This window comes from Gallus gallus, chromosome Z, assembly GCF_016699485.2.
Source record: "Gallus gallus isolate bGalGal1 chromosome Z, bGalGal1.mat.broiler.GRCg7b, whole genome shotgun sequence".
NCBI lineage: Eukaryota > Metazoa > Chordata > Aves > Galliformes > Phasianidae > Gallus > Gallus gallus.
Window position 1 is genome coordinate 140988 of NC_052572.1, and position 12015 is coordinate 153002.

Consider the following 12015-nt stretch of genomic DNA (forward strand, 5'->3'; position numbering starts at 1 on the left):
AGAAGACCACAAAAAAGCCCCCAAATCCTTCAAATAACCCCAAATTCCCTCAAAAAAAACCCCAAATTCATTCAAAATACTCCAAAATCCCCTCAAAAAACCCCACATTTCCCTCAAAAAACCCCAAAGTTCCCACAAAAAGAAACCGAAACCCCACAAAAAACCCCAAAATGTCCTCAAAAAACCCCAAACCCCCCAAAATACCCCAAAATTCCCTCAAAAAACCCCAAAATTCCCACATAAAAACCCCAAATCATCACAAAACCCCAAAATCTCCCCCAAAACCCCAAAATCCCATCAGAAAACCCCAAAACCCCTCAAAATACCCCAAAAGCCTTCAAAAAACCCCACATTTCCCTCAAAAAACCCCAAAGTTCCCACAAAAAGAAACCGAAATCCCACAAAAAACCCCAAAATGTCCATAAAAAAACCCCAAAGATCCCTCAAAAAACCCAAAAACCCTCAAAAAAACCCCAAATCCCCTCAAAATACCCCAAAATCCCCTCAAAAAACCCAAAGATCCATCAAAATAACCCAAATTCCCGCAAATTACCCCAAAATTCCCTCATAAAAACCCCAAATCATCACATAACCCCCAAATCTCCCCCAAAACCCAAAAATCCCATCAGAAAACCCCAAATCCCCTCAAAATACCCCAAAAGCCTTCAAAAAACCCCACATTTCCCTCAAAAAACCCCAAAGTTCCCACAAAAAGAAACCGAAATCCCACAAAAAACCCCAAAATGTCCATAAAAAAACCCCAAAGATCCCTCAAAAAACCCAAAAACCCTCAAAAAAACCCCAAATCCCCTCAAAATACCCCAAAATCCCCTCAAAAAACCCAAAGATCCATCAAAATAACCCAAATTCCCGCAAATTACCCCAAAATTCCCTCATAAAAACCCCAAATCATCACAAAACCCCCAAAATCTCCCTCCAAAACCCCAAAATCCCATCAGAAAACCCCAAATCTCCTCAAAATACCTCAAAATCCTTCAAAAAATCCCACAGTTCCCTCAAAAAAACCCCAAAGTTCCCACAAAAAGAAAACAAAACCCCACAAAAATCCCCAAAATGTCCTAAAAAAAACCCAAAGACCCCTCAAAAAACCCAAAAATCCATCAAAAAAAACCCCAAATCCCCTCAAAATACCCCAAAATTCCCACATAAAAACCCCAAATCATCACAAAACCCCCAAATCTCCCCCCAAACCCCAAAATCCCATCAGAAAAACCCCAAATCCCCTCAAAATACCCCAAAAGCCTTCAAAAAACCCCACATTTCCCTCAAAAAACCCCGAAGTTCCCACAAAAAGAAACCAAAATCCTATCAAAAAACCCCAAATCCCCTCAAAAAACCACAAAGATCCCTCAAAATACCCCAAAATTCCCTCAAAAACCCCCAAAATCCCCTCAAAAAACCCCAAATCATCACAAAACCCCCAAATCTCCCCCAAAACCCCAAAATCCCATCAGAAAAACCCAAATCCACTCAAAATACCCCAAAAGCCCCTCAAAAAACCCCACATTTCCCTCAAAAAACCCCAAAGTTCCAACAAAAAGAAACCGAAACCCCACAAAAAACCCCAAAATGTCCTCAAAAAACCCCAAGCCCCCCAAAATACCCCAAAATTCCCTCAAATTACCCCAAAATTCCCTCATAAAAACCCCAAATCATCACAAAACCCCCAAACCTCCCCCAAAACCCCCAAATCCCATCAGAAAAACCCCAAATCCCCTCAAAATACCTCAAAATCCTTCAAAAAACCCCACATTTCCCTCAAAAAACCCCAAAGTTCCCACAAAAAGAAACCGAAATCCCACAAAAAAACCCAAAATGTCCTCAAAAAACCCCAAACCTCCCAAAATACCCCAAAATTCCCTCAAAAAACCCCAAAATTCCCACATAAAAACCCCAAATCATCACAAAACCCCAAAATCTCCCCCAAAACCCCAAAATCCCATCAGAAAACCCCAAAACCCCTCAAAATACCCCAAAAGCCTTCAAAAAACCCCACATTTCCCTCAAAAAACCCCAAAGTCCCCACAAAAAGAAACCGAAACCCCACAAAAAACCCCAAAATGTCCTCAAAAAACCTCAAAGACCCCTCAAAAAACCCAAAAATCCCTCAAAAAAAACCCCAAATCCTTTCAAAATACCCCAAAATCCCCTCAAAAAAACCCAAACCCCCTCAAAATACCCCAAAATTCCCTCAAATTACCCCAAAATTCCCTCATAAAAACCTCAAATCCCTCAAAAGAACCCCAAATCCCCTCAGAATACCCCAAAATCCCCTCAAAAACCCCCAAAATCCCCACATAAAAACCCCAAATCATCACAAAACCCCCAAATCTCCCCCAAAACCCCAAAATCCCATCAGAAAAACCCCAAATCCCCTCAAAATACCCCAAAAGCCTTCAAAAAACCCCACATTTCCCTCAAAAAACCCCAAAGTTCCCACAAAAAGAAACCAAAATCCTATCAAAAAACCCCAAATCCCCTCAAAAAACCACAAAGATCCCTCAAAATACCCCAAAATCCCCTCAAAAAACCCCAAAATTCCCTCATAAAAACCCCAAATCATCACAAAACCCCCAAAATCTCCCCCAAAACCCCAAAATCCCATCAGAAAAACCCCAAATCCCCTCAAAATACCCCCAAATCCTTCCAATATACCCCAAATTTCCCTTAAAAAGAAACCAAAATCCCACAAAAAACCCCAAATCCCTTCAAAATACCCCAAAAGCCCCTCAAAAAACCCCACATTTCCCTCAAAAAACCCCAAAGTTCCCACAAAAAGAAAACGAAATCCCACAAAAAACCCCAAAATATCCTCAAAAAACCCCAAAGACCCCTCAAAAAACCCCAAATCCTTTCAAAATACCCAAAATCCCCTCAAAAAACCCAAACCCCCCCAAAATACCCCAAAATTCCCTCAAATTATCCCAAAATTCCCTCATAAAAACCCCAAACCCCTCAGAATACCCCAAAATTCCCTCAAAAAACCCCAAAATTCCCACATAAAAACCCCAAATCATCACAAAACCCCCAAATCTCCCCCAAAACCCCAAAATCCCATCAGAAAACCCCAAAACCCCTCAAAATACCCCAAAAGCCTTCAAAAAACCCCACATTTCCCTCAAAAAACCCCAAAGTTCCCACAAAAAGAAACCGAAATCCCACAAAAAACCCCAAAATGTCCATAAAAAAACCCCAAAGATCCCTCAAAAAACCCAAAAACCCTCAAAAAAACCCCAAATCCCCTCAAAATACCCCAAAATCCCCTCAAAAAACCCAAAGATCCATCAAAATAACCCAAATTCCCGCAAATTACCCCAAAATTCCCTCATAAAAACCCCAAATCATCACAAAACCCCCAAATCTCCCCCAAAACCCCAAAATCCCATCAGAAAAACCCCAAACCCCCTCAAAATACCCCAAAATCCTCTCAAAAAACCCCACATTTCCCTCAAAAAACCCCAAAGTTCCCACAAAAAGAAACCGAAACCCCACAAAAATCCCCAAAATGTCCTCAAAAAACCCAAAGACCCCTCAAAAAACCCCTAAATCCTTCACAAAACCCCAAATCCTTTCAAAATACCCCAAAATTCCCCCCAAAAACCCCAAAATTCCCACATAAAAATCCCAAAACACCACAAAATACCCCAAAATATCCCCCAAACCCCAAAATCCCATCAGAAAAACCCCAAATCCCCTCAAAATACCCCAAAAGCCTTCAAAAAACCCCACATTTCCCTCAAAAAACCCCAAAGTTCCCACAAAAAGAAACCAAATTCCCACAAAAAACCCCAAAATATCCTCTCAAAAAACCCCAAAGATCCCTCAAAATAACACAAAATCCCCTCAAAAAACCCCAATTCCCTCCAAATATCCCCCAAATCCCTCAAAAAAAAACCCAAATCCCATCAGAATAACCCCAAATCCCCTCAAAATACCCCAAAATCCCCTCAAAAAAACCCAAACCCCCTCAAAATACCCCAAAATTCCCTCAAATTATCCCAAAATTCCCACATAAAAACCTCAAATCCCTCAAAAAAACCCCAAATCCCCTCAGAATACCCCAAAATCCCCTCAAAAAACCCCAAAATTCTCACATAAAAACCCCAAATCATCACAAAACCCCCAAATCTCCCCCAAAACCCCAAAATCCCATCAGAAAAAACCCAAATCCCCTCAAAATACCCCAAAAGCCTTTCAAAAAACCCCACATTTCCCTTCAAAAACCCCAAAGTTCCCACAAAAAGAAACCAAAATCCCACAAAAAACCCCAAAATATCCTCAAAAAACCCCAAAGACCCCTCAGAAAACCCCCAAATCCTTCACAAAACCCCAAATCCTTTCAAAATACCCCAAAATCCCCTCAAAAAAACCCAAATCCCCTCAAAATACCCCAAAATGTCCTCAAAGTACCCCAAAATTCCCTCACAAAACCCCAAACCCCTCAGAATACCCCAAAATCCCCTCAAAAAACCCCAAAATCCCCTAAAAAAAACCCAAATCATCACAAAACCCCCAAAATCTCCCCCAAAACCCCATCAGAAAAACCCCAAATCCCCTCAAAATACCCCAAAAGCCCCTCAAAAAACCCCACATTTCCCTCAAAAAACCCCAAAGTTCCCACAAAAAGAAACCAAAACCCCACAAAAAATCCCAAATCCCGTCAAAATACCCCAAAATCCCCTCAAAAACCCCCAAAATCCCCTCAAAAAACCCCAAATCATCACAAAACCCCCAAATCTCCCCCAAAACCCCCAAATCCCATCAGAAAAACCCCAAATCCCCACAAAATACCCCAAAATCCATCAAAAAACCCCACATTTCCCTCAAAAAACCCCAAAGTTCCCACAAAAAGAAACCGAAACCCCACAAAAAACCCCAAAATGTCCTCAAAAAACCTCAAAGACCCCTCAAAAAACCCAAAAATCCCTCAAAAAAACCCCAAATCCTTTCAAAATACCCAAAAATCCCCACAAAAAACCCCAAACCCCCCCAAAATACCCCAAAATGCCCTCAAATTACCCCAAAATTCCCTCATAAAAACCTCAAATCCCTCAAAAAAACCCCAAATCCCCTCAGAATACCCCAAAATCCCCTCAAAAAACCCCAAAATTCCCACATAAAAACCCCAAATCATCACAAAACCCCCAAATCTCCCCCAAAACCCCAAAATCCAATCAGAAAACCCCAAATCACCTCAAAATACCCCAAAAGCCATTCAAAAAACCCCACATTTCCCTCAAAAAACCCCAAAGTTCCCACAAAAAGAAACCGAAACCCCACAAAAATCCCCAAAATGTCCATAAAAAAACCCAAAGACCCCTCAAAAAACCCAAAAATCCCTCAAAAAAACCCCAAATCCCCTCAAAATACCCCAAAATCCCCTCAAAAAACCCCCAACCCCTCAGAATACCCCAAAATCCCCTCAAAAACCCCCAAAATCCCCTCAAAAAACCCCAAATCATCACAAAACCCACAAATCTCCCCCAAAACCCCAAAATCCCATCAGAAAAACCCCAAATCCCCTCAAAATACCCCAAAATCCCCTCAAAAAACCCCACATTTCCCTCAAAAAACCCCAAAGTTCCCACAAAAAGAAACCAAAACCCCACAAAAAACCCCAAATCCCCTCAAAAAACCCCAAAGATCCCTCAAAATAACACAAAATCCCCTCAAAAAACCCCAATTCCCCCAAAATATCCCCCAAATCCCTCAAAAAAACCCAAATCCCATCAGAATAACCCCAAATCCCCTCAAAATACCCCAAAATTCCCCACCAAAAAACCCAAATCCCCTCAAAATACCCCAAAATTCCCTCAAATTACCCCAAAATTCCCTCATAAAAACCCCAAATCCCTCATAAAAACCCCAAAATCCTCTCAAAAAACCCCACATTTCCCACAAAAAAATCCAAAATCCCACAAAAATCTCAAAATCCCACAACAGAAAACCAAAATACCCTCAAAATACCCCAAAGATCACTCAAAATACCCCAAAACCCCCACAAAATACCCCAAAATGCCCTCAAAAAACCCCAATCTCCACAAAATACCCCCAAATCCTCAAATTACCCCGAAATTCCCTCATAGAAACCTCAAATCCCTCAAAAAAAACCCCAAATCCCCTCAAAAAAACCCCAAAATTCCCTCATAAAAACCCCAAATCACCACAAAACCCCAAAATCTCCCCCAAAACCCCAAAATCCCATCAGAAAAACCCCAAATCCCCTCAAAATACCCCCAAATCCTTCCAATATACCCCAAATTTCCCTCAAAAAGAAAACGAAATCCCACAAAAAACCCCAAATCCCTTCAAAATACCCCAAAAGCCTCTCAAAAAACCCCACATTTCCCTCAAAAAATCCCAAAGTTCCCACAAAAAGAAACTGAAATCCCACAAAAAAAACCCAAAATGTCCTCAAAAAACCCCCAAATCCTTCACAAAACCCCAAATCCTTTCAAAATACCCCAAAATCCCCTCAAAAAAACCCAAATCCCCTCAAAATACCCCAAAATCCCCTCAAATTCCCCCAAAATTCCCTCATAAAAACCTCAAATCCCTCAAAAAAACCCCAAATCCCCTCAAAATACCCCAAAATTCCCTCATAAAATCCCCAAATCATCACAAAACCCACAAATCTCCCCCAAAACCCCAAAATCCCATCAGAAAAACCCCAAATCCCCTCAAAATACCCCAAAAGCCTTCAAAAAAACCCACATTTCCCTCAAAAAACCCCAAAGTTCCCACAAAAAGAAACCAAAATCCCACAAAAAACCCCAAATCCCCTCAAAATACCCCAAAATTCCCATTTTTCCTCACATTTCACCCCAAAAATCCCATTTTTACCCCAAATCTGACCAAAAAAAAGCCATTTTTTTCCTCACATTTCCCCCAAAATCCCCATTTTTCCCCAAAATTTGACCCCAAACCCCACTTTTTCCTCACAATTCACCCCAAAAATCCAATTTTTCCCCCAAAATTTGACCCCAAACCCCACTTTTTTCTCACATTTCACCCCAGAAGTCCCATTTTTACCCCAAATCCCACCAAAAACCGCCATTTTTCCTAACATTTCACCCCCAAAACCCCATTTTTACCCCAAATTTGACCAAAAAATGCCATTTTTCCTCACAGTTCCCCCGAAATCCCCATTTTTACCCCAAAATTTGACCCCAAACCCCACACTTTTCTCACATTTCACCCCCAAAATCCCATTTTTTCCACAACTTTTGACCAAAAACCACCATTTTCCCTCACATTTCACCCCAAAAATCCCATTTTCCCCCCAAAATTAGACCCAAAATTCACATTTTTCCTCACACTTCCCCCCAAAATCCCCAACTTTTCCTGACCTTTTGACCAAAAACTGCCATTTTCCTCACATTTCACCTCAAAGTCCCCATTTTTTCCTCCCCTTTTGACCAAAACCCGCAATTTCCCTTCACATTTCCCCTAAAAATCCCCATTTATTCCTCAAAACCGTACAAAAAAGCCCCATTTTCCCACAGATTCCCCTCAAAATCCTCATTTTATCCACAACCTTTCACCATACCCGCCCTTTTTCCTCACACTTCCCAACGACAATCACCATTTCCACGACGACTGACGGCTGCCGTCACTTTCTCTCATCTTTCAGCCAATAATCGCCACAATCTGCACCACATTCGACCTTTTTTTCCTCACGTTTCCGCCGAAAGTCATCACTTTTACCACAGCATCGCCCACCGCCGCGCACAATTCGGCCACGAGCCGCAGCCGGATGGCTCCGGCGCCACTTCCGCCCGCCTTTTCGGGCAACTTCCGCCCGCCTTTTCGGGCCACTTCCGCCCGCCTTTTCGGGCCACTTCCGCCCGCCTATACGGGCCACTTCCGCCCGCCTTTACGGGCCACTTCCGCCCGCCTTTTCGGGACACATCCGCCCGCCTTTTCGGGCCACTTCCGCCCGCCTTTCCGAGCCACTTCCGCCCGCCTTTTCGGGCCACTTCCGCCCGCGTTTTCGGACCACTTCCGCCCGCGTTTTCGGGCCATTTCCGCCCGCCTTTTCGAGCCACTTCCGCCCGCCTTTTCGAACCACTTCCGCCCGCCTTTTCGAACCACTTCCGCCCGCCTTTTCGGGCCACTTCCGCCCGCCTTTACGGGCCACTTCCGCCCGCCTTTTCGGGACACTTCCGCCCGCCTTTACGGGCCACTTCCGCCCGCCTTTTCGGGCCAAATCCGCCCGCCTTTCCGAGCCACTTCCGCCCGCCTTTTCGGGCCACTTCCGCCCGCGTTTTCGGACCACTTCCGCCCGCGTTTTCGGGCCATTTCCGCCCGCCTTTTCGAGCCACTTCCGCCCGCCTTTTCGAACCACTTCCGCCCGCCTTTTCGAACAACTTCCGCCCGCCTTTTCGGGCCACTTCCGCCCGCCTTTACGGGCCACTTCCGCCCGCCTTTTCGGGACACTTCCGCCCGCCTTTACGGGCCACTTCCGCCCGCCTTTTCGGGCCACTTCCGCCCGCCTTTCCGGGACACTTCCGCCCGCGTTTTCGGGCCATTTCCGCCCGCCTTTTCGAGCCACTTCCGCCAGCCTCTACGGGCCACTTCCGCCCGCCTTTTAGGGACACTTCCGCCCGCCTTTTCGGGCCACTTCCGGTCGCCTCGGGAAACTTCGGAAAACTTCGGGTGAACTTCGGAGCATTTCCGGTCGCTTCGGGGCAATTCGCGAGAAAACATGGCGGCACTTCCGGTCTCTCCGCGTAACATCCGAGCATTTCTCAGAGCTTCGAGGCATTTCGGGTCTCTTCGGAGCAGTTCGGTGGGGGGGTCCGAAAGGCGGGAAACGGAGGCACTTCCGGTCACTTCGGTTCACATCCGGGCATTTTAAGGGCGGGATGGGGGGGGGAAGGATAGGGCCGCTTCCGGTCCGGAGGGGTTCGGGTGACTTCGAAGCACTTCCGGTCACTTCGTCACACTTTGAGGCGCTTCGGAACACTTCGGAGAGGAAATGGGGACCATTCCGTTTCTTTAAGAGCAATTCCGGAACACATACCAACCGTCCGGGGGGAATGAGGAGAACTTCGGGAATATTCGGAACATTTCGGAGGATTTCGGAGCACTTCCGGTCATTTCGGCCCGCTTCCGGTCCATTCGCAACAATTCGGAGCGGTTCGGAGGGGGGTGGGGGGTACTTCCGGTCCTTAAAACCACTTCCGGTCTTCTCGGAAGACTTCGGGTCCATTCGGAATAGTTCGGATGGTTTCGGACCACTTCCGGTCTTTTCGGACTACGTCGGAGAAGTTCGGGAGGGGGGTTGGTGTTACTTCCGGTCATCTCGGAGCACTTCCGGTCTCCCGGGAGCACTTCGGTACACTTCGGAGCAGATCGGGGGCAAATCGGACCACTTCCGGTCTGCTCGGGCAACTTCCAGTCCCCTCTGAAGCTTTCGGGGACATTCGGAAAACTTCGGGTGGGTTTCGAGGCACTTCCGGTTCTTTCGTTGCACTTCCGGTCCCGTCGGAGCACTTCCGGTGAGTTCGGAGCAATTCGGAACGCTTCGGAGCCGTTCGGGGGCAGATCGGACCACTTCCGGTCTTTCCGTTAATATTCGGCGCACTTCCGGTCGCTTCGGAGAAATTCAGCATCAGTTCTGGGCACTTCCGGTCTTTTCGGAAATATTCGGCTCACTTCCGGTCCCTTCGGAAAAGTTCGGTATGAGATCGGGGCACTTCCGGTCCTTTCGGAACAGTTCGGCAACAGATGCGGGCACTTCCGGTCTCTTCGGAACAATTCGAGTCACTTCCGGTCCCTTCGGAACAATTCGGGATGCGATCGGGGCACTTCCGGTCCCTTCGGAACAGTTCGGCAACAGATGAGGGCACTTCCGCTCACTTCGGATCACTTCGGGTCCTTTCGGAACACTTCGCGAAGTCCGGGCGCCACTTCCGGCCTTTTCGAAGCACTTCCGGTCCGTTCGGAACCCTTCGGCTCCCTCGGGACCACATCGGGTGGTTTTAAGCACCACTTCCGGTCTCATCGGACCACTTCCGGCGGGCGAGCAGCACTTCGGAACCCTTCGGTTCCATTCGGAGCCGCCCGAATCACTTCGGAAAACTTCGGAGCCTTTCGGCCACTTCCGGCAACCGAACGCGGCTCAACAGCGCCCCCTGGCGGACAACGCCGTTATTACACCATAAAATCCTTCAGCCCCATTGATTCTATGGGGCTGCCCCATAGATCCCTTCACCCTATAGATTCTATGGGGCTGCCCCATAGATCCCTCTGCCCCATAGATTCTATGGGGCTGCCCCATAGATTTACACACCCCAGAGATTCTATGTGGCTGCCCCATAGATCCCCTCACCCCATATATTTTATGGGGCTGCCCCATAGATCCCCACACCCCATAGATTCTATGGGGCTGCCCCATAGATCCCGTCACCCCATAGATTCTATGGGGCTGCCCCATAGATCCCCACACCCCATAGATTCTATGGGGCTGCCCCATAGATCCCTCTGCCCAATAGATTCTATGGGGCTGCCCCATAGATCCCTCTGCCCCATAGATTCTATGGGGCTGCCCCATAGATCCCTTCACCCCATAGATTCTATGGGGCTGCCCCATAGATCCCCCACCCCATAGATTCTATGGGGCTGCCCCATAGATCCCCTCACCCCATAGATTCTATGGGGCTGCCCCATAGATCCCCACACCCCACAGATTCTATGGGGCTGCCCCATAGATCCCCACACCCCATAGATTCTATGGGGCTGACCCATAGATCCGTCTGCCCTATACATTCTATGGGGCTGCCCCATAGATTCCTCACCCCATAGATTCTATGGGGCTGCCCCATAGATCCGCACACCCCAGAGATTCTATGGGGCTGCCCCATAGATCCCTCTGCCCTATAGATTCTATGGGGCTGCCCCATAGATCCGTTCACCCCATAGATTCTATGGGGCTGCCCCATAGATTTCTCACCCCATAGATTCTATGGGGCTGCCCCATAGATCCCTCTGCCCCATAGATTCTATGGGGCTGCCCCATAGATTTCTCACCCCATAGATTCTATGGGGCTGCCCCACATATCCCTTCACCCCATAGATTCTATGGGGCTGCCCCACAGATCCCTCTGCCCCATAGATTCTATGGGGCTGCCCCATAGATTTACACACCCCATAGATTCTATGGGGCTGCCCCATAGATCCCCACACCCCATAGATTCTATGGGGCTGCCCCATAGATCCCTTCACCCCATAGAGTCTATGGGGCTGCCCCATAGATCCCCTCACCCCATAGATTCTATGGGGCTGCCCCATAGATCCCCACACCCCATAGATTCTATGGGGCTGCCCCATAGATCCCCACACCCCATAGATTCCATGGGGCTGCCCCACATATCCCTTCACCCCATAGATTCTATGGGGCTGCCCCATAGATCCCTTCACCCCATAGAGTCTATGGGGCTGCCCCATAGATCCCCTCACCCCATAGATTCTATGGGGCTGCCCCATAGATCCCCACACCCCATAGATTCTATGGGGCTGCCCCATAGATCCCCTCACCCCATAGATTCTATGGGGCTGCCCCATAGATCCCTTCACCCCATAGATTCTATAGGGCTGCCCCATAGATTTCTCACCCCATAGATTCTATGGGGCTGCCCCACAGATCCCTTCACCCCATAGATTCTATGGGGCTGCCCCATAGATCCCCACAACCCACAGATTCTATGGGGCTGCCCCATAGATCCCTTCACCCCATAGATTCTATGGGGCTGCCCCATAGATTTCTCCCCCCATAGATTCTATGGGGCTAACCCATAGATCCCCACACCCCATAGATTCTATGGGGCTGCCCCATAGATCCCTACACCCCACAGATTCTATGGGGCTGCCCCACATATCCCTTCACCCCATAGATTCTATGGGGCTGCCCCATAGATCACTCTGCCCTATAGATTCTATGGGGCTGCCCCATAGATTCGACTCCCCATAGATTCTATGGGGCTGCCCCAT